Here is a 23,984-nt window from a genome sequence, read left to right on the forward strand (position 1 = left end):
GAAGGGACCAGCAAGGCGTTATTCCTCAATACAGATGTTCCAGAGGACCCGAGACTGGACAGAAGAAAGAATGTAAGCATCTTGATACGGTCTCGATTTTTAGAGATGAGCACATACCACTGCAGTGTTCAGAAACAATACATTTCTCAAAAGTTGATAGAGACATGACCGCATTTTGCCTGGAATGGCACACATAGGGAAGGTTTCCTTAAAAGACCTCTTCCTAGTTTAAAGAACCTGATTGTTTTCGTTAGGACAGGATGTGGTGATACCTGGCAGCGTAACAAGAGAAGGATAAAACTGAGAAAAAAAAAAATCATTGAGGTTTCTGTTAGACCGAAGAGGGAAGAAGAAAATCACTCAAGAATCCTGGCCTGTGTGATCAAAATGACTTCCAAGTCCCAAAGACGTCTTGGCCTCGTGATCACAGACGCCACCCTCAGGTTCCTGCTCTTGCAGGATTCTTTTCAAAATTGTGGTAACATATACTTAACATAAAAGTTACCATTTTAATCCCTTTTGAGTGTACAGTTCAGTGGCATTAAGTCCGTTCACAGGGCGACCTTCACCACTAGCATCTCCAGAATTTTTCCCAAGGTGAAACTCCACACCCATTAAACAACTCCCATTCCCCTCCCCCAGCCCCTGGGGACCTCTCTTCTACTTTCCATCTCTGTGAATCTGACATTCTAGGGACCTCGCTTGAAGGGAATCACACAGTATTTGTTCTCTGGCTTATCTCACTGAGCACAGTGCCCTCAAGGTCCATCCCAGCTGCAGCTGTGTCGGAACTTCCTTCCTTTTCAAGGCTGAATAATACTCCACTGTATGGATAGACTTTGTTTTGTTTATCTATTCATCCATCCATTGATGGACACTTTGTATGCATTGGCTTTCAGGTCTAAAGACAAAGGGTCAAACTGAATTCGATCAAGTTGACCTATCAAAGGCATGGGCTTGTTAGTTAATTCAACTTTTAAAATCAAAGCTATCATATAATTTAAAGAAAAATCTTTATTTTATAAAATTTCACTTCAGACAGGCAAATACACAGCACCCAATCCCCTGACTTCCTCTTTTCCCCAGTTCTCTTCCATCCCTAGTGGTTTTTACAGCCTCTGAGCTGCTAGTGAGTAGACGGAGTGAGATTCCTTGGTTCCCTTTCCTGAAAATGCCTTCCTGGAACGTGAGGCTCTCTCTTCATTTCCGCTCACTCTCATTACTTCTGGCACGCTGATCCCTGGCATGTCAAGTGGAGCACCTACACACTCTTGATTGGACTGCAGGAGAAGTGGCCTGCATTGGGGGATGCTGACCTACTTTCTCCCCGTGAGATATCATAAAAAGACACTCAGCTTTGCAGATTAGTGTCAACATTTTGCCCATTTCCTTTGCCTTTTTTCCCACTGGTGACACAGTGCACAATCTCGCCGTGGCTCTCTGCACTTGGCCCAGGGGGAGGAGTGGGCTGCCTTACCAGCTTACCTGTTCCCCGCTCTGCAAATCGCCTGTCTGTAGGTAAGGGCCCCCGGGCCTGTGTCCATGAACCAAAGGAGCCTGGATGTAAAGGCAGAGCCTTCAAGGATGCCCACGGGGACTTGGCCCGAGTGGTTTTAGCAAGATGGAGGAGGCAGAGTTAGATTGTGGAAAGGGCAGAGGAATGGATTTCCGGAGGTAAAGAAATGAATGAAGAATGCATCAGTTGGGGTGGAAAGCTGACTGCCCAGAGACCAAATGCAGGCGGGAAACAGCCTGTTTAGCTCACCTGGTGTAAAAGAATATTTTATTCAGTTGTCCACATTTTTATTTTTTATTTTATTTTTTTTTAATTTATTTAAATTTATTTATTTTATTTATTTATTTTTGGCTGAGTTGGGTCTTCGTTGCTGCGCACGGGCTTTCTCTAGTTGCGGTGAGCGGGGGCTACTCTTCGGTGCGGTGCGTGGGCTTCTCACTGCGGTGGCTTCTCTTGCTGCGGAGCATGGGCTCTAGGCGCGCGGGCTTCATTAGTTGTGGCACGTGGGCTCAGTAGTTGTGGCTCGCGGGCTCTAGAGCGCAGGCTCAGTAGTTGTGGCGCACGGGCTTAGGTGCTCCGCGGCATGTGGGATCTTCCCAGACCAGGGATCGAACCCGTGTCCCCTGCATTGGCAGGTGGATTCTTAATCACTGCGCCACCAGGGAAGCCCTGTCCACATTTTTAAATTGTAGCATGTCACACAAAAAAGATGTCCAGCATCTCTTGAAAAATCAGACGTGCCCACCCGGGCTGCACTGGGCTGAACCTGAGTGGGGCGGCCCCTGTGAGTGGGGCGGCCCCTGTGACCGGGGCGGCCTGGCTCCTCCCAGCCTGGCTCTGCCGGTCCCTGGACCACACCTGCCTGGCCTGTGCCCTGTGACCCTCCTGCGGCTACGGGGCCGGGCACAGAACAGAATGGGCACACAGGAAATCTGTGCTGTTCCCGCTGAATGGTGGCTGTCCAGGAATCCGGGGATGGAGAAGAAGGAAATTCTAGTTGGAAAGAAAGTTTAATCTGAAGTTCTTGACTTTAACATTTGGAGACATTCAGAGTCAGTGCACCCTCCACAGCCTGGTGCAAGCACAGCCTTTTCAGTGGTCCTGACCTTGACCTTGACCTCACAGACACCGCAGGCCCTCCTGTTTACACCAACCCTACTGCTCTTTCCCATCTCGGCCAGTCTTGTTCCGGGAGCGCCTACGGACAGATGTCTGCCTTGGCCAGCTCAGTGCCTCCTTCCGGCCGATGTTCTGCTCTGCACGGGCTCACGTGGGAAGCCCTTCATCTGTCCATTCCCAAGCACACGCTGGGCACCTTCTGAGTACCAGAGCGCGCCTGGGGGGACGGCGGGGTGGGAGGTGTCTGAGGTCAGCAGGGGCCTGGTAGGGAACTTGTCCCTGGGACTAAGCAGATGGGATTCTTGCATGAAGATGACCAGGAGCCTCCAGGGTGTTTAGTCAAGGAAGCACCAAGGTCAGGGCAGAGTTTTCAGAAAGATGTTCTGGGGATGGGTGTACGGGATAGACCAGAAGCCTGGGTGGGCTGCAGTGCCCGCCACCCCGATGGCCTGCTCCCAGCTGCCTCGCCTTTGGGGTCCATCTCTTCTCTCTGCTCCTCCCGGAGCTGCCCCCTCCCTGGCCGTGTGGAATACGTCTCCATGGTTGTTCTTCCTGCTTCTCGTGTATCTGAACTGCCTTCCCATCTGCACTGGAATCCCAGTGAGGGCCGGGCCATGCTTTCCCTCCCCTCGTATCCCCTACGTGGAGATACAGTGACCTGTGCTCAGCTGAACCTTCAAAATGGGCGCTGCAATCGCCAGTGATCACAAACAATTCTGCACTTGAGCCTCTTGTTTTTTTTTTTTTCTGGAATAACTAGACCTAAAATGTAAGATTCCTTTTTTTGGAAAATCACACACTGCAGTCATCTTCCAAAGATAAAGTTTAACATGTCCTGGGTGTTTTTGCTACAGGAGGCTAGGATGTTTGAAAAATAAAGAAAGATGAAAGAATTTTTTAAAAAAGATACCAAGAAGAATTCTATAATTGATGGAATGGGTCCCTTTTGTTCGCAGGAGTGAAAAGTTCTAAAGTCATATTTTACTGAAAGAGCTATAATGTGAAGCACAAGCAAGTGATTTCACTTGCCCAAACACCAGGAAAAGCGTTTTACTGGAATGTTATTATGCTATTTAAAGATAATGAACGATGGGGATTAGTTCATAGCCTTTGTTCAGAAAGGCGTTCATACAATTTTGTTCCAAGAGAGGGAAACATCCCTCTGCGGCAGTAGGCATGTCGGGTTCCTCGAGTTCTTCACGGAAGGTCTGATAACATGACATCCTAACTCACATCAACACGGAGCGCCCTGGGATGTGCAGGTCCAGGCAGGGTCAGAGAGCACACATTTGGGGCTTGAGGATGGACATAATGCCTTGACAAAGGTGACTGGCTCTGTTTCTGTTTTTCCAATTCCAAATGCAGAAGCAATGATACTAATTTTTATCAATTTACATACTTCCCATCAGTAGCAAAAAAGAATATTAAGAGGTAATATCATGTGAAATGTATCATAAAGCTGTGAAAAAATTTAAAAAGTTATATCTATCTAGCAACCCCAGTTCTGGGTAAATATCCAACAGGAATGAAATCGTTATCTCAAAGAAATATCTGCTCCTCCATGTTCACTGCAGCATTATGACCAAGATACGGAAACAAACTAAGTGCCAATTGATGGACAAATGGTTAAAGAAAATGTGAGACACACACACAAATATATTATATATATATATATAGAGAGAGAGAGAGAGAGAGAGAACGAGAGAGAAAGAGAGATGATGGAATACTACTCAGCCTTAAAAAAGACAGAAATCTTCCCGTCTGCAAAAACATGGGTGAAACTGGAGGGCAGTACGCTGAGTGAAATAAGTCAGACACAGAAAAACAAATACTGTATGATCTCACTTATATGTGGAATCTAAAAAGTGTCAAATTCATAGAAGCGAATAGTAGACTGGTGGTTGCCAGGGACTGTGGGTGGGGAAATGGGGAGACGTCGTTTCATAGAAACTTTCAGTTATTAGATAAATAAGTTCTAGGGATCTAATGCACAGCACGGTGACTGTAGTTAATAACACTGTATCGTATACTTAAAATTTGCTAAGAGAGTAGATCTTAAGTGTTCTCACCACACAAAAGGTAATTACTTGAGGTGAGGTGTATGTTAATTAGCTGAATTGTGGTAATCATTTCATAATGTATAATATCAAATCATGTTCTACACCTTATACATATACAACAAAAAAGTAATATCAACTCTAAAAATGTTCTGGATTGAAGAAAGTGTAAGATTACTTTAAAAATGTCCATTTAACCAACAATTAGTCATGACTGAGCTGTGCTCCATGATTAGAACTTAGAGGATTCCAGTTCGATGGCACACCCCCCGTCATTAAGGGGCTGCCATGCTGGCTTGTTCACAACTATTATTTCATTGAGAGATTTTGTTTGTCAATTCCCTTCACAGTGAAGAAACTGAGGCCCAACACGAAAGCAATTTTGCACACAACAGTCATGGCGGGACTTGGCGAGTATACCAGGGCTCCTGACTTTTAACCAGCTTTGCACCCTACTAGGCTGCTATTCGGAGACATAGGGGAATGAAAACTTTTTTAAAAGAATATGAGATAGTATCATCTACTTGAATATTAGTCATACATCTTTATTAATATCTGTAAGTAAGAGCCATGGAGTTTCCACACACATATGTATACACACAAACTTAACAAGCAGCTTATTTTAAAAAGGCATACGCCAAACTATTATATATAGAATGGATAAACAACAAGGACCTACTGTATAGCACAGGGAACTATATTCAATATCTTGTAATAAACCACAATGAAAAAGCATATGAAAAATAATATATATATATGTATAACTGAATCACTTTGCTGTACACCAGAAACTAACACAACATTGTAAATCAACTATACTTCAATTTTTTTTAAAAAGGCATACTCAAGGAATTCCCCCTTTTTCCCAACTGAGATATTGATTCTACCTAGGTGAGAAATGACCCTGGGACCTCTGTTTCCTCATCAGCAAAATGCCATCCCTGGTTGGGCAACTGCTAGAACCTCCCTTCAGCTCGGAAAGTCCAGGATTCTAATTACAAATTACACTTGTGGTTTAATTTGGGCAAGTGCAGAGTTGCAAATCACCCGATTTTCACCAATTCCGATATGAGTGAACTGTACAGGGTGCTGGAGAGGCATTTTAGCCAAATGATTCATGACAAAGTGCCTTTGATTTCTTCCCGAGGTGGGGAAAAGTGCAGATTTTTTTTCAAAAGGCATTGTCATCTGAATAAATACAATTTAAATCACATATTTAAAACCTGAATCCCATTAATAAACATTTTGCAGCCAGATCACTGGAATCGGCACCTTTACTTTTGCATTGTGTTTGCTTGCCAAGCCTCTTCAGGAATAAAAATATCAGAGTTCTGTCTGCAGGAGAACAGAATTGCCTATGGAGGGCGGAGGACGCAGATGTAGGGATTACGAGTCTCAGCTCTCAACACCCCTGTCACTTCCTACACAGGCCGCCTTCACTGTTTCAAGAATCATTATTCATGCCTTTTACAGGATGACAACAACACTTGGTCATCTTTAAGCTGAATTGGAATTAGAAATTCTCAGCTAATTGCAACTAGATCAGCCAGGGAATGATTCCGCACAGTCAGCAATTTGAGTAAGCGGTTCGGGGGTTACGACACCCACCCGCCTGGGTGTCAGAATCAGTTATCTCTTCAATAGGGTTAATGGTCCAGGCAAACTCAGACATGTGTGTGTGTGTGTGTGTGTGTACATATATACACACTGGCCGCTATTAAATACCACAAATATTGAATAAACAGCTCAAATAATGTCGTTTCAAACTACATCTTTTAAAAAGCTAAACCCCAAATCCGTACCCATTTATGAAACAGTCTTGACATGAACTTCACTATGGGATCACCTCTACCGTGCTGTGATTGGTGAGGTTTGTAAAATTGTTTTTAAGTATCACGGAGGATACAGTACTGTCACCATTTAAAAGATGACATCAGATACCCCTGGGTTATCTTACAGAGAGTAATTTTCAAATTTAAGTAAGAAATAAGAGGTGGGTTGTGTTCAGTGAAACGTGAAGGGCTGGGCTGCAGTCTGGGAAGCTGAGGAAAGAGCGTCCCCTCACACACACACACACACACACACACAATGCTCTGTCACACCAGGACAGTGTGCCCCAGAGGCCGCATACCTGAGGCTCAGAGGCCTCTGCCACCTGCACATCAAGGAGGAGGGTTACTGCCTGAGTAAGAAATCATGTGGTTTCAAGGCTTAATGACCGACACCAGGTGCTCCTTCCAGGAGGCCCTTGCGGGAAGTCTCTGTGACCCTCTGGACTCTTAGGAGACCCTGTCTTGGGCACTGCAGGGAGACGACAGCCCCCGAACGCCCCCAGCCTGACCCTGCCAGGGAGCTAGACCCATCTCCAAGCCAGGGTGCCCTGCAGAATGGGTCAGAGAAAGGTGCCCTTGGGTGGAGACGGGGTGGGTCCTGTGGGAGAAGGGGGGATCCCCAGGGACAGAACTGGGAGCAAAGAACAGAGCGGCAGGTTTTAGGCACCAGCTTGGGGGGCAGGGCCTGTGTCATAAAGCTTTGTATGGGGGCGGGGGAGGGGCGGGGGAGGAGGAGGGGAGCCTCACCCCCGACAGCACCCAGAGCGCTGCTCCAGGGGAAGGGCGGCACCGTCAGTCACGTGTCCCTACTGCCGGCCTCTCCATGGAAACCGGAGGAGAGAAGGGCAGATGAAGATGGGGGCACCCGCTAATTAGAGGGTTTGCATGAGGTACATGGGGGCCGGGGCGGGGATGGGGAGGGCAGCAGGGGTAGGGGGGCAGGGCTGGCAGGAAATTCCCTCTCAGGAAGGATGCTCATCGCGGGGCCCCAGATGCCAGCCCCACGCTCAGCGCTGCCAGTGAAGGACAGAGCAGTCTCAGGTCTAAAGAAGGAGGCCTCCAGCGGGTGCTGCCCTGGGCCACAGCCTCAGAGACACCTGGCTCCCTCCCGAGCCTGGGTCCCTAGAGGACAAGTGTCTCCTTCCCCATGAAAGCAAACATAGGACGGAGGTGTCTTGTTCATGCTGCATGGCGTCAGCTTCTGAGTTTCCTAAACCAAGGCTGAGCTAGGGAGGTGAGGAAGGGCCAGCACGTTTCCTACAGACGTGCTTAGCCCTGGGAAAAGATGCGGAATTCCGGGAAACTCAAACCATCCCCAGGCTAGCCACGGAGTAGATTAGGGTTCCCAGTTTGGAGAGATAGCCAAGCTCAGTCTGCAGACAGTATCCTATTTCTTGAGGATGGATTTCAAAGACATGTCCCAAAAGGCAAGTGTGTGTGACTCTCTCTCCAAAGCAAGTAAAATTCTAACACATTAAAGGACAGGAATATCCTCTTAACATAAGAGCCTCACACTCGTGCTCTCAACAGGGAAGCAATGACATGGAGACCAGGGAGCTGAGGATGGACCTGGTACCCTTCCCCTCAATGAACCCACTCTAGTGCTGAGAAAAAGGGAAGGTGAACCCCAGCGTTTTTGTTTTTGATTCCAAGATTATCCCCTGCCAAGAGCCTTCCTTTGAGAAACGCCACCTCCTCTATACTGGTTCCAGAATCTGTCAGAACGAGTGTGAGAAAGAAAGCTGAGTGACTTTCAATCACTTGCGTTCTCTCTCTCTTTGGTTGCTTAACTAGTAGGTGTCTAACTCTTCCTAATTCACAAATTGTTTTCTTAGACGTCACTTCATTAAAGTCTAGTCAGGATTATTATTCCCAGATGGTTAATACTGAGGCTTGAGAACACAGAACTTGCCCCAAATAGCCCAGCCAGGAGGGATGGGGGAAGAAAACAGAATCCAAATTCTCTGACCCCCGCCTCCGTCCTCCACCACATGGGGTAGATCCGTCCTTCCCAGGTGATAGAGGTTGTCCTGGGCAACCCCATGTAGGAAAACAATGTGTGTTTAGGATTACTTTCTCTGTTAAATGCCAGGGGACCTCAGATACATATTAGGATATTAGATGATATTATAATTAAATAGCTTTGTAATATTAATTTGCGATTATACTTGAAAGGAAATTCCTAGGAAACCTAAAATATGCCACACATTTGAACACATTTCCATGTATCCTACTTCAGAATTCTCCCAGAGTTTAATTTGGCCCATGATGTAAACAATCCCTCATTTTCATCCAGAATGTGTGGCATGTTGCTATGTTTTCAGGAAATAGACAAATCATCTTAATTTATGTAAAGAGTATTCCTAAAGATATGATAATGGAATCTGCGAGGCGTAAACACCGAATGTGTAAATATCACAGAATTATCTCGGCACATATTGTCTCCGAAACGTAAACGAATCCCTTTGCTGCAACAGTCCCTCAGGAGAACCTGACATTCTGTTATTTTGATGTTAATGTGCACGTGCAGGGGGCTGGGAGGCAGAATTCTAAAAATATCCCCCAGATTCCAACCCATCAAACACTAGTCTAGGTGCTGCTCGGAAAGGACTTGGCAGGGGGGTTACGGTTCCTAACCAGCCGACTTTACAATAGGGAGCACATCCGGGATTATCCGGGTGGGTCCAGTGCAGTCATGCGAGCCCTTAAAGGCAGGAAAGGAGCAGAGAGGGTGGGCACAGATGGTGGGAGCAGGGGAGGGACTCCCCCCACCCTGATGGCTCTGAGGATGGGGGAAGGGGGCCAGGAGCCAAGGAGCCCCTAGAACCTGAGGCCCACCCTCCACCTTCAGCCAGCATGGAAACGGGACCTCGTCTAAATGACCTTGGAAGCGGACACACCCCAGAGTCTCCAGCAAGGAGCACAGCCCTGCCTGCCGACACACGGATCTCATCCTGTGAGACTCCAAGCAGTGAACCAGCCAGAGAGAAGCTGCGCCCTGGGCTCCTGACCCATGGAAACTGTGGGATCAGAAGTGGGTATTGCTTTAACCTGCTAAATTGGCGGGAACTTATCACATCAGCAATAGGAAACTGATAAGCACGAGTGGGAGAGTGGCCGTGGGCACACACGTGTGCAAATGAGCAAAAGCGCCTTTTCCCACCCTCCTTTCTCTAAGAGAAAAACAGAGAAGTGACACTAAAAACTGCAGTGGTGACTGTCCTTGTCACTTTACCTGTGTGGCTCTTCATTTTCCCAGAGGGATTGTGCACAGCTGGAAGGTCAGAATGTATTTTTATGTCTCTGATTTCCCAAACGATAAGCACTTAACATATATATATTTGCATATGCTAAGTGTGCCAAATATAAAATGTAGGGCATCTATTTATCACTAAAACTCACTCTAAAGCAATAACTAACACATGGCAGAGCTCTTCACCATGGCACGATTTTTTGCATGTTGCCAAATTTTCAGCACATACAGTGCATTTACTTTTCTTTTCCAATTTTTTTTCCTTCCAATGGGGAAGAAGAGAATCCTACGTAAGGCCTTTCATTGAATTAAAATAAAAGATTATGGCACAAATTTCTGTACCTTGTATCTTCCTTATATTCCTTACTAGGAGAACCATAAAACAGATATATTGATCATAAATAAGCATATGGTTCCTAAAAACTTTAGCCACTGAAGATGATATTGACCCATAGATTCAGATACGAATGAGTCAGTATTTAGCTGCCCACTTAAAGAGTCCACAGAGGCTTTAAAAAAATAGCTCCACTAGATAAAAAAACATTTTTACTGGAAGATGAGTTCTGTTGTGATGAAAAAGACAGAGATCAAGGCAGAAAAATATGTCAGCCCGCGGTGCCGCGGAGATAATCACAAACAGTGATGAAACACACACACTTGTGTCCTGCCTTAAGAAAGAGCTCTTAACTTAAAAGGTGGAATAGGACCATTCTCCTGGAATATGTTGGTTCACATTTTTCCTGCAATTTAGGATTCCTTCCTTTTGGGTAAAGAATCAAGGACGGCTAAGGAATTTCATAAATAAAAACAGAAGAAATGCTTTACAGTTCACCAAAGAGGAGGGAGGCATAGGGGATCCCACCCACAGTTGAGAGTGATTTTGTGAAATCCTATTTAATGTACTCAGAACAGAAAGAAAGAATGATGGCATGGTGGTGTATTCTATTGTGGGCAAGCCACTACCTTGGAAACGGTGTGGCAGTCAGTCTTTGAGCAAGGTAGCTCTACCACAAGAAAATGCAAAAATGTAAATAATAAAGATATTTTAAAGCCAGTGTGTCTCCCAAGGGTTCTTAATCTTTTTGGTGACATGGATCCCTTTGGCCATCTAGTGAAGCTTATTCTCAGAATAATGTTTTTAATTGAATAAAATAAAATATACAGGACTAACAACCCAATATTTTTAATGGGCGAATTATTTGAACAGACACTACCAAAGAAGATGTACAGTTTGGCAAATAAGCACAGGAGAAGTTGCTCAAAACCATTGGTCATTAGGGAAATGAAAATTAAAACTGCAATGAGCTACTACTATTCACCTATAAGAATGGCAAAATTAGAAAAGTAAACAACAGACAACAGCAAATGTTGGCAAGGATGCAGAGCAACTGGAACGCTCAAACACTGCTGATGGAAAAGCAAATAGTATAACACTGCGGAAAATAGTTTGAAAGTTTCTCATAAAGTTAAACATACATGTGATTCAGCAACCCCCTCCTACTTACTTATCCAAGTGTAACGAAACTAGATTCACACAGAAACTTATACGCACATGTTATAGCCATTTTATTCATAAGTGTCCCCAGTGGAAACAACCCAAATTCTCCCCATCTGGAGAATGGTTAGCCACAAGTGAGTACTTCCATACATGGAATACTACTCAGCAATATTGATACACACCACAGCAAGAATGATTCTTAAACCCATATGCTAAGTGAAAGAAGCCAGACTCAAAAGGCTACATATTGTACGATTCTATTTATAGAACATTCTAGAAAAGGCAAACACTCTAGGAATGGAGAACAGATCAATCGCTGCCAGGAGTTAGGGGTGGAGTTGGAGGGTCTGACTGTAAAGGAACAGCATAAGAGTAGTTTCAGTTGGGGAAGCAAAGACTGTGTCTTGCTTGTGCTGGTGGTGACGCATCTCTATGCACTTGTCAAAACTCATGGAGCTGGACACCAAAAAGAGTGACTTTTAAATCCTGAAAAAACTTTTTTTTAATTGTTCCTAAGCGAAGTAAGCCAGGCAGAGAAAGACAAATATCATATGATATCACTTATGTGTGGAATCTAAAACAAAAGATACAAATGAACTTATATACAAAATAGAAATAGACCCACAGACATAACAAATTTATGGTTACCAAACAGGAAAGGTGGGGGGAGGGATAAATTAGGAGTTTGAGATAAACATATACATCACAGTACTATATATAAAATAGATAACCAACAAGGACCTACTGCACAGCATAGGGAACTCTAATCAATATTGTGTAATAACCTATAAGGGAAAAGAATCTGTAAAACAATAATTATATATGTATAACTGAATCACTTTGTTGTACACCTGAAACTAACACAACATTGTAAATCGACTAGACTTCAGTAAAAAAATAAGTAAAAACTAACCATAAAGTAAAATATATATATATATATTGTTCCCACCATAAAAAAGTGTTTTAAGGGATGAGGAATATAGGACGACAAAGGAAGCCAGTTATATGAAAATAAAGTGTAAATTTTTTCCCCATCTAAATTTCCAGACCCTCTGAATTCTATCCATAGACTCCCATGAAATCCCAGGTTAAGAATCCCCTAGTGCAGACCAACATGATCAGCGATATTACGGGGAGAAGAGTCTCTGTGGCCAAAAGGGTTTGGAAATGCTGGTGTCCTCACACCTTCTCAAGTGGCACCTGATGCAGCTATAGCTCTCAGCGCACCTGACCACACATGGCACTTGGGGAGGGGATACATGTCCCAGAGAACCCTTTGGAAATACCATGTTAGATTAGCAGATTCTTGAGGGTGGTGCCCACGGTTTCCTGACCTTTGGGTCCCCAGCACCTGGCCCAGGTAGAGACTCAATAAACACCTGTATTTGTTAAACAAATAAAATATCCATCTTTGCTTACTTCTAAAAACAAAAAACAATCAATTTTACCTATTTACCATACAACTCAAACTTCCAAGTAATTTACTTAAAATACTTTATTGCTTTAATACTAAGGATTTATATAATAATTTTAACATGAATCGGGATTGATAACTTTATTATTTACACAGCACACATCATGGAAGAAATTAACCTGAAAAATTACAGTTGACAGAATCTAATTACATAAGCCACCATGAATGCAAGGCACCTCCTAATTTTATTTTACAATGCATATTAAACTCCTTCCCCCCAAATACAATGGCTTAATGTTGTAACCTGAAATGTATGCCAATCCAAGGTTTAATTTTGCTTTTAAGATTAAGTAGCACATGTGTAATTTAAAGTGATTTGAAACAGCAAACAATGTCACTGGGCTTACAATTAATGCGCTTTTGACAACTGCAAACAAATTGAATGCATAAATCTATTCACAACAATCTCTGTATTTAACAGACATGTCACTTTGCATGACTATACAGTTAATTTTCGTTCTCCAGTGTGAAAGCTGATTTATGGTGACCTTGACCTCCAACACTGCTCTCAGCATTTCGTTCAGCTATAAAAGTTGGGCTGGACAAAAAACACTATGAAACCAAATGCTATGATTTTTTTTTTCTTTTCTTTTCTTTTTTTAAAAATTTTTTTGCCGCACCACACGGCATGTGGGATCTTAGTTCCCCGACCAGGGATCGAACCCGCGCCCTCTGCATTGGAAGCACGGAGTCTTAACCACTGGACTCCCAGGGAAGTCCCATTATTTTTGTTTCTGATGTGACATTGGTGCAGTCCTTATCTACCTAACACTGTGCTTTCGAAGATGTTATTTCAAAGATAGATACACATTTCCAGTATACACCTCCAAGTCTGTACTGAGGGTAGGATGTTTCCTATTCACTCAGCCTTGTAGGTGGATTCAGCGTCAGAAGAGCATGCTGTCTAACCCAGCACAGCAACTGTGTCACACACCCAGAACAAATGGTTCTAGGCGCACAGAGAAAAACCAGTAAAGACGTAAAAAAAGGGAACGGATTGGCACTGGAAAACTTCCAAAAGGAGGCCGGATAGAATCAATACAAACGGATAGTAACATGTGCATTTACGAACAGAGAATTGCTGTATCTGCACTAAGTTTTCTACTACTTCCTTCCCGCTCAGAAATTCCAAGCTCTAAGGAAACAAACAGACTTGTCAATAACAAACACGATTTACTGAAAGGGGGAGCAGGCCCGGAAGCCAGCACCCGATGACAACTGGATAAACAAAACAAGAGCAACTCAGAGGATCGTTTCTCTGTTAAATGAAAGGAATTTTAAAGTCTGTTCAGATATTGCACGAGAATGGTTGGAAAATGAGTGAAAAACAGCCAATATCCCAAATAAATCTTCTTTGATGTTTTGCTTTAACTATAAATCTGAAGGCTACCATTAATGCAATTTACGAATCTTGAGAAAAAAAGTAATTCGGGGTTATCATACCTAGGAAATCAATATTCCCTCTGATAGTTTTTGCAGAGTGCATTAATTTTCTTGGACAAAAAATGATGGTGCTTTTTGTATTTTATACCGAAATACAATATAAAATACGGAAAAATCCATTTAAATAATAATAGTAATATAATAATCATAATAAATAACACATTAAAATGCACCAGATAAATGGATATTACTGTTCATTCCTAAAAGTAAAATTAAATTAGGAAAGTAATTCACTCTATGTCCCACCACGGAATCAGAATCACCTGTATTCTGATATAAAGGACCAAAATAATCCACTCACAAGTGTTACTTATTGTATTTTCTTTAGCCACATATTTTATTCAGAGATGTGGCCATCTCAGAATCATGGTCTGGAATTGCAGAAAGAGGGTCAAAACAAGCTGCCTGGATTTCCAGGCCCATCCCCGCCAAGCTGTTCTTCTCATCACAACCCAGTGTGCAGGTCTGGCGACAGGCCCTGCTTAGAAAGCAGACAGACCCCGGTTGGAAGCCCAGCTCTGCCACCTTCTAGGGACATGGCCCTGAACAACTCACGTCACTTGTCCAAGCCTCAGTTTTGCCAACCATAAGATGGCCTGACATCTTACACACATTCAACTTAAGAACATTCAGCCACACGAAGTGAATCCGCTGTGTCCTCCTGGGCCTTCTCAGAGGGGGGCATCCTGTCACAATGAGTATGATTCCAGTAGCTAAAGGAATGTATTTTTTAATAACACGGCCTCTGAAAATAGAAGTCAGTATTTCCTTTAGTGTCAACCAATGACACCTACGGGTTCCAACGCTGGAGAAAAAGGTAGCTGAATTAGTCTTACTGACATAGTAACACACGTGCCACCTTCCTGCAGGTGTGTGACCTGCTCTGGGGCGGAGGCCACTCCAGCAAACCCGCCTGTTCCTGTAACTCCGTGAGGAAAGAGACAAGAGCTACGCGCACGCCTGACACGTGGGGGCCCCTGAATGGCAGCTGTTGTTAGTCCCTCTGTCTCTCTCTGTCTCTCTCTCTGTCTCTCTGTGTCTCACTCTCGCCTCTCTGTGTCTCTCTCTCATCTCTGTCTCTCTCTGTCTCTGTCTCTCTCTTTCTGTCTCTGTCTCTCTGTGTCTCACTCTCGCCTCTCTGTGTCTCTCTCTCATCTCTGTCTCTCTAGCTCTCTGTCTCTCTAGCTCTCTGTCTCTCTCTGTCTGTCTCTCTCTGTCTCTCTCTGTGTCTCACTCTCGCCTCTCTGTGTCTCTCTCATCTCTGTCTCTCTGTCTCTGTCTCTCTCTGTCTCTGTCTCACTCTCGCCTCTCTGTGTCTCTCTCTCATCTCTGTCTCTCTAGCTCTCTCTCTGTCTCTGCCTCTGTCTCTCTCTTTCTGTCTCTGTCTCTCTCTGTGTCTCACTCTCGCCTCTCTGTGTCTCTCTCTCATCTCTGTCTCTCTCTGTCTCTGTCTCTCTTGTCTCCCTATTAGATCACGACAGCCGCTTCCCGGCTGCTTCCCGTTCCCCACCTGCTGGCTCTCCTGCCCCTGTACCACCAGGATTACTCTGCACACACGCAGCCTGTGACCAGTCCACAAGGAGCAGAGCCCATGTCTCTGTCTTGCTTCCCACGTCCCTGCTGTCCAGGCTCCTGCACTCAGTTAACCAGGAAACGTGAAAGCAGCTCTAGGAAATGGAACCAAATATTCCTGCTGTGATGTGAAAGCTTCCCACAGAGAGAAAAAAACTAATATTAAAGGTGAATTTTCCAAATCTGACTTCCCAGACAGAACAACTATAAACGCTTGTTTCTTTACTTGTTCACGGCTAGACATGCTCATATTAAAACAGCCTCATGGGTGAGAACAAAATAAAAACAAGCTCTTTAAAAATTTTAATAGCCTCTACTTCCTTCCAGAAGACAATCAATTACAGTAGAGAAGGAGAAAATGAAAAAAAAAAAAACCTCAGTGTTTTTTTTTCACACGGCACGAGACGCTGCAAACAGTTATCTATAAAGCTGTAACATTTCCTCACTATGAGCAAAGGAGGAAACCTAAAAGTTGCATACTCTGCCTTGAGAAAACACAATATATAGAGTCTTGACCTTAAAAAAAATTGTTAAGAAGTGATTATTTGTTCCCTAAAAGGATTAGCTGCTTTACAAAAGGATTATCTACAGACTTCTAGAAGGTATTAAGCTTAGCCAGTGTATATAAACCACGATTCAAATTAACATAACTTTTCAGGAATATATTAATATGTAATACTGGGTTTACTTGGAGACAAAAATAGCCCTTGAGTTCAGTACGAACCAGGCAGCATGAATGCCTGTGTTTGGGGGCTGCCCTTAGCAGCCTCAACTCTCGTCCTACTTTCTCCACCTCCCAGTGCAGGATCCTACCTGGGCCTACCTGCCACGCACCGGCAGCCAAACTCTGGCAGGGAGGCGACACAGGCTCCAACAATCGATCCTACCCAGGACTGACTCTTGCGGGTGAGTTGTATATCCAGGGCTGTTCTGGAGCTGCTTGCAGAGGCCACAGCTGCGAGGGCCCAGTGGCAGCAACGTCCAGCAGACCCAGCAGCCACAGACCACAGGCCACATCCTCATCAAAACCTCCTGCGGCCTGGCCTTGACTGTGGTTCAGGCTGTGAGCCTCCTGGGTTCCTGCCCCTTTTCTGAAACTGGTTCTCCAGTCTTCCATCTGATTCTAAGGACTATTCAGTAACCTTCTGTCCAGTTTCTTTTCTCAATTCCGTGGTGTACAGCTAAAAGCCACAACTAATACACCCAGGATAATAAGCGAATGCAGGCTCCTCACCAACACCTACTCTGTGGAAAGGGCTGGTCATCCTTCTCTGCATAAGTAGGGCTAACCTGTGTGACCAGCAGAATATTGCAGAAGAGACCTTGTGACTTCTGAGGCTAAGATGCTGCAACTTCTGCCTTGCTTCCTCTGGGACCACTCTCTCTGGGGGAAGCCAGCTGACAGTCGTAAGGATGCTCACGCTGTCCTATGGATATGTGTGTCCGCACGGGGAGGCACTGAGGCCTCCTGCCCACAGCCGACATCAGCTCGGCAGCCATGGAAGTGGATCAGCCAAGCCTCAGACGTACTAGCTTCAGACAGGTGAGCTGAGACAAAACTGCCGAAGGCTGCATTTGTTTAGTCCACGGAGCAACCTCTTCGGTGCCTGGGAATGTGCCTTGCAGAGTATCCCAGGGACTCCTCCAAATGCCTCTGCTTAAAATAGAAATGGTACTGAGGGCTGAGGTTTTCTCACTTTGCTCATTCATTAAAGCAGCTACTTTCTAGCGAGCTCAGCTACAGTCGTACTAGATAACTTCTAGATTTAAAAATTATATATTATCAATAGTTTTTAGGAAAGATGAAAGCACTAAGATACGGGGGTCCGTGCCAATGTTTCCATGTTCTGTAACCAAATGGGACCCTACTGAACATTTCACCCACGTTGTCCTGGTTAATCTTGCAGTTTTTATTGCTTGGGTCATTAAATACCCCCTGAACACAGGAAGGGACGTTGGGCAGAAAGGAACATACCGACCGTAGGTCAATGGTGAAATCCTGCTGACAAACATACATCTGCCCAATCCCGCATCTTGAAAACATCCCCTTGTCCTTCCTGATGAAGAAGCAGGCCTGTGACCTTGTAACTCAACCCCATTTCCAGCTCAAACTCTTTCTCGATAAAAACACTTCAGAGTTTGTTCTCACGTGCTCCTCTGATTTGTTCAGACACTCAGTTTCCCAGAGACATGGTCCACCTCACACCGTGGTTAATTGTATTTTTTATGCATTTTGACACAGCATTTAAACCTCCACACAAACACTCCTTGTACTCGTCATGGATATTTTCCAGCTTAGGCCTCCTGCAGGGAAATAGTTCCCTGCCAGACAGGCCGGACAGTGCAGCGATCGCACGGGTTTCATCAGGATCCGCGCTGCTCGTTTAAGGGGCTGAGCTCCCACCGACCAGAAATCAGGCGGCGGGAGATGAGTGCAAGGGAGTGGGCACCCCACCTGAAGGTCAGCTCCAATCCCGGGTTCATCCAGATCCTGCCAGAGGTAACAAGAAGTAACATGTGTGTGGTTTGGACACTGCATTAAAGAAAGACTGTGACTCCGATGCTAGGGTATCTTGATAGAATTTTTCCCAAAGTAGAAACTCTCCATGGAGCCCTTGAAATGAATCCAAAATGATTTTCGAATCAGGAGCAGCTGGGCAAAATCATTCTGTTATTCAGTTCTGCCAGGTTGGCAGCACTTAGCCCTGGGTATCTGTGGTTCCTCAGGCCTGAGTCAGGGTCTCTCCTGCAGCCCCTGGGGCGGCCCCTGTTTCCGGAAGGCTGTCCCCCTGGCCTCCTCATGTGATGAGGCAATCGGATCTTTTCATTTTTTGGAGACTGGGCAATAGGAGGGAGGAAACAATGGGCATTTCTTGAACTAGCTTTGCTATTACTCGTTTCAAAAGGACGGCACGCCAGCCATTCTGAAGGTGAAGTGCCAGCTCTCAGGGCCACTGGTCGGCAGGCATGCAGCGGGCAGGAAAGCTGCCAGAGGCACGAGGCCACAGCCGCCGACATGGCCACTGCCACCAGCGGGGCCGGTGCCTGGGGTAAGGGCCCTCACTCCACAGCGCGAGTGTCCCCACCGCGGGAGGGTGAGCTCAGCGGGGTCTGGGGTTCTGGAAGAAGCAGCCCCAGGGGTGGAGCTGAGACTGGGGAAACACAAGAGAGCAGAGTGGGGAAGTGGCGAGCAGGAGGGGAGCCTGGGGGGGACAAGCCCGGCCACAGCCGATGGGTGGCCCTGCCGCCCACTTTGGCCTTAGAGTCCGACCTCCTTTGAATGTTAAGGTTAGGAAGAGAGTCGCAGGAGTCCGTATTCACTACAAGATAGATGGGCTCTTTAAAGAGAGGCTGGCAACATTTCAGTCCCGGGCGGCAGCCACTCAGCCATCAACACCCACGTGGAAACGGGGCCCCTAACGAACACACGCAGCTCCGGATCCACGGGGAAGGGACGCGGGCACGGTTCCCGGCCCAGGAGAGCCTCTCAGTCCCACGTGGATGACACCAGGACCTCGGGGCGGCCCCCTCGCCACACACGGTCCCCAGAGCAAGGCTGAGCTGGGCACCACCGGCCTCTTAGGGGAACCCTGGGGGCAGACAGACAGACAGACGTGGAAGCCCAGGCGCCAGGTAGAGGATGCAGGGGCAGGACCCGTGGATTCTGTTCAGCGCCGGAGCCCCAGCACAGAGTAGGTCTCCCGTTCATACTTGCTGACCGCATGAGTGAACGGACGTACGTACATAACTACAAGTCTCCTGGGGCTTCAGGGCCGCGGGCAGGAGCCTCCACCATCACCAGCACGCTGCTGGGAATCCCACCCTCCACCGTTTATTCTGTTGAGGCCTCGGCTTTCCCGAGCTGTCGTCTTATAAAAAGCAACACTTGAAACTGGCCCCGACTGAGTCCCTAACACCTCGTCATGGGTTAGTCTATCCGAGAGCTCTCATTTAGGACAGAAGCGGCCGGACTGAAAGGGGAGCAGAGCACGAACAAAGGGGATTCGCCCGGGATACAAGTCTCCCTCGGTGCAGGCACTCAGGACTGGCCCCCTCCCGACGATGGTCGCATTTCAGTCCTGAGAGCCATGGGTACCAGGTACCATCTCAATCCCGCTGTCGGCCCTGCGAGGAATCGGTGCCTCTTCTCCACCTGCCCAGGCAGCCACGGGGCCGCCTATACCTCCGGGGCACCCTCTGCCTTCTGTCACTGTGGAGAGGCCTGACCTCATTCCTGGGCCCCTGCAAAAAGCCCCTGACGTCTTCCACCTGGCCACACATCGGGATTCCCTGGGGAGCTTTGTGAAAAATGCAGCTGCCGACCTCACGGCATGAAGGATGCTCTGGGACCTGCCCTCTGGGACCTGCCTGATGCATGGCCCACTGGAGGCGACCACTGAGAGCCACCCGGGCCCCCAGCCCACCCCTCATCAGCCACCTCCCCCATCAGCACGCCCCTTCCTCAGAACTCCCCTTCACCTCCCCCAGCCCAAGATGGAGCCCAAGTCCCTCCTCTGATTCCAAGACCCTTCCCAGGAGGCCCAGGGGTCCTCGCATCCTGCTCCCTGAGTGCGCCAGACTCTTCCCCCCTGCTGAAGGCCCCAGCCACCCCGCCCCAAGGTGATCTGGAAGGAGCTGCTCCACCCCCGACCCCTGGCAGGACACGCGGCCCAAGCCTGGACAGTCAGAAGAGGGTGAGCCCTGGCCACGGTGCAAGCTTTGGGGACGGCAAGTGGCCGAGGCCTGGCTCATCAGAGCCAAGGAGACCCACCTGGCAGCCTACGGCTGCACCTGCTGGAAAGGCTCTCTCCTGGGGGAATGAGAGGCTGCTGGGGAAAGAGCCTGTCCAGGCGAAGGGGCAAGGACGGCGGAGCTTGACGGCAGCGCTGAACCACTGGATCCCGCTCTTCCCGAACCTTCGGTTACGTAAGTCAAGGAGGCCTCCTGTGAACCCGAGTGGAATGAACCGTGTCTCCACCTCTGACACCCTCAGATCCCTGACAACACACAGCCCGCCTCTCCCAGTCTGCGGGGCGACATCACACCTTCCCCTGCACTGGGGCCCCCCGGGAAGGCCAGGGGAGTCGTGGAAGAAGGGTCAGCCCACACCCAGGTACAGACCCTCCAGCAGACCCTCCCACAGACGGGCCTGGGAGGCTACAGCGACGTCAGTAATGGGAGCTGCTCCTTCTGCCCCGCCACCGGGACCCCCACCAACTAGCACCGGTGATCAGAGGGGAGTGTGGTGACCTCAGGGCAGCTGCACACCCACCAGCTCCCTGGGGATACGGACCCTGGCTGGGGGTGGGGAACAGAGTGGACCCTCAGCCAGACTCAGAGTGGAGGCAGCAAGGGGCTCCTCCCAGAAGGCAGGCCCCCCTCAGGCTCCAGGGGCTGCCCCTTTCCAGGGGGGCCAAGGGACTCTCCTCATGGGCGCCTAACCGATGTCTCGTTATCATTGGCAACAGGGGTCGAGCCCCAGGGTACCAGATACCAATCACTCCACACGTTTCAATGCATATAGCTGCCATCAATCAAGCCCATTACATCCACACAGCCAGGCAATTCCCACCTAACATCGTTCAGGCCATCGGCTCAGAAGTCACTCTGGGAAGCATGGCCACGCTCCCTGCCTGCCAGGTCTGAAAATGGACACAGCACATCGAGCCTGGCTACTCCAATCTCCAAGCTGCCAGTCACTAAAGAAAGCATAATCTCCGTAAAGCACTTACAAATCACTGCTATACTGACACAAAACAAAACAACAAAAAAAATCCATTGCAAAGTAAAATAACCAGGATTGATGTCATTGATTTCTGCCCGGCACAGCCTGCCCATTCAGGATGTGCATTTTACTATAACAAACGATCAATCATTTGCTAAACAAAAGCATGCCTCGTGCAAGACACACACGTGACTGCCTTCTAAAATACCGCCTGGACGCAGCTGGCCAGGCCGAAACCACACCCAGAGGAACAGGCTGGCGAGACTCAGGCCAAGCAGACACAAGATGGAGGCCCAGCAGTGAGGCCATAGCGCCTCACCTCCAGACTCTGCTCAAGGGTGGAACGTTCAACTCCTGTCGAAACAGACAGAGATAAGCTAGGCTTTCGTGTGATGGAAGCAGATGAGGGGCCTCCATTTCCCGAAGCCCCAAAACTGAACAGGGGGTCAGACACAGGAGGGAGGATAAAGGGGTCAGCCCACCAGGGTGGTGAGAACAGGAAAAGGATGCTCAGTTGGCCTTGTCCTCCGCTTTTCTGTTTTTCTTTTTGCAGACGCCGCCCTGCTCTCATCAGCCGCTGGCCCGCCATCTCCCTGAGTCCTAACACCATGCCTTCAATGAAGTTGCAGAGTTCTGATGGAGAGATATTTGAAGTTGATGTTGAAACTGTGAAACAATCTGTGACGATTAAGACCACGTTGGAAGATCTGGGAATGGTTGATGAAGGAGATGATCCAGTCCCCGTGGCAATTGTTCACGCAGCAATGTTAAAAAAGGTCACTCAGCGGTGCACCCACCACAAGGTTGATCCTCCTCCCGAGGATGATGAGAGCAAAGAAAGCGAACAGATGACATCCCTGCTTGGGATCAAGAATTCCTGAAAGTTGACCAAGGAGCACTTTTTTTTTTTTTTTTTTAAGATTGATTGATTGATTGCTATGTTGGGTCTTCGTTTCTGTGCTAGGGCTTTCTCTAGCTGCGGCAAGTGGGGGCCACTCTTCATCGCGGTGCGCAGGCCTCTCACTATCGTGGCCTCTCTTGTTGCGGAGCACAGGCTCCAGACGCGCAGGCTCAGTAGTTGTGGCTCACGGGCCCAGTTGCTCCACGGCATGTGGGATCCTCCCAGACCAGGGCTCGAACCCGTGTCCCCTGCATTAGCAGGCAGATTCTCAACCACTGCGCCACCAGGGAAGCCCAAGGAGCACTTTTTGAGCTTATACTGGCAGCAAACTACTTAGACATCAAAGGTTTGCTTGATGTTACCTGCAAGACTGTTGCCAATATGATCAAGGGGAAAACTCCCGAGGAGATTCGAAAGACATTCAATATCAAAAATGATTTTACTGAAGAAGCAGCAGCCCAGGTACGCAAAGAGAACCAGTGGTGTGAGAAGTGAAATTTTGTGTCTGATGCTGTAACACTGTAACGATTGTTCCAAATACTAGTCGCACTGCTTTGTTTATAATTGTTGATATTAGAAAAACAGTCCACAAATGCAGCAGCAAATCAGTTGTATTAGCAGAATGTTGTCCTCATTGCACGTGTAGTTTCAGTACAGACTCCAAACTTATGGCTCAGTTTCTTCTAGTATGATCAAAAGTTCTTTTTTCTTTGCTCTGAATAAAACTGAACTGTGGGTTCTCTATAGAAAGTGGCATTTCGGGCTTTCCCTCTTTTTGTAAAGCAATTTCTGCCTAGTTTATTGTCCAGTTAACTTCAGTTTAGTGACTTTTAAAAGTTGGCATTGTAAATAAAACAACTTGCAAAAAAGTTTCTGAAACAGAATTAACAACGTATTATCTTTATTCATGAGTTGGAAACTGGAAAAAGGCTACTTGAGGTAAATGTTATCAGAGTAGGGTTATCAGAATGTCTTCCAGCTTCCTGGAGTCCACTGGTATTGATTAGCCTGTACGTAGCAGGGCTCCCTTAATTGGATCTGAGGACGTGTTTTTGCATTTTGAATCCTCTCAGCTTTGAATATGTTGGCTAGAGGTTCAGTTACTACTCAGTTTGTGGTTTGAGAGGAAACAGAATTAGACAGTTTGCTGGCTTTTCAATTAAAAAAGACACTTGACCCATGTGGTGTGTCATCTTTCTATAATCAGTAATCCTATGTGGGGAAACCCATAAACACTACTTGCATGTAAAAAATAATTTAACCTTTAATGTTAAAATGTGTGGCGTAACGCAGAAAGCATCAGTCACGAATGCAAGATACTTTCAATAAAAAGTAAGTTACATTAAAAAAACAAAAAACAAAAAAAAAACAAAAACGGGCTTCCCTGGTTGAGAATCTGCCTGTCAATGCAGGGAACACGGGTTCGAGCCCTGGTCTGGGAAGATCCCACATGCCGCGGAGCAACTGGGCCCGTGAGCCACAACTACTGAGCCTGCGCGTCTGGAGCCTGTGCTCTGCAACAAGAGAGGCCATGATAGTGAGAGGCCCGCGCACCGCGATGCAGAGTGGTCCCCGCTCGCCGCAACTAGAGGAA

The 23,984-nt window shown here is 46.9% G+C and overlaps 1 protein-coding gene and 1 pseudogene across 3 annotated transcripts in view; one reads left to right on the forward strand and one right to left on the reverse strand.

The window, feature by feature from the left end:
* Nucleotides 1-23,984, reverse strand: part of PTPRE (protein tyrosine phosphatase receptor type E) — a 165,079-nt gene that overhangs the window by 131,013 nt on the left and 10,082 nt on the right. The gene's annotated exons all lie outside the window — the stretch shown is intronic.
* Nucleotides 21,095-23,730, forward strand: LOC309642113 (S-phase kinase-associated protein 1-like; annotated as a pseudogene). The gene is made up of 2 exons: nucleotides 21,095-22,372; nucleotides 22,655-23,730. The product of its transcript is annotated as an S-phase kinase-associated protein 1-like (transcript).

Source organism: Balaenoptera physalus (genome assembly GCF_965194825.1).
Source record: "Balaenoptera physalus genome assembly, chromosome: 14".
Taxonomy (NCBI): Eukaryota; Metazoa; Chordata; class Mammalia; order Artiodactyla; family Balaenopteridae; genus Balaenoptera; species Balaenoptera physalus.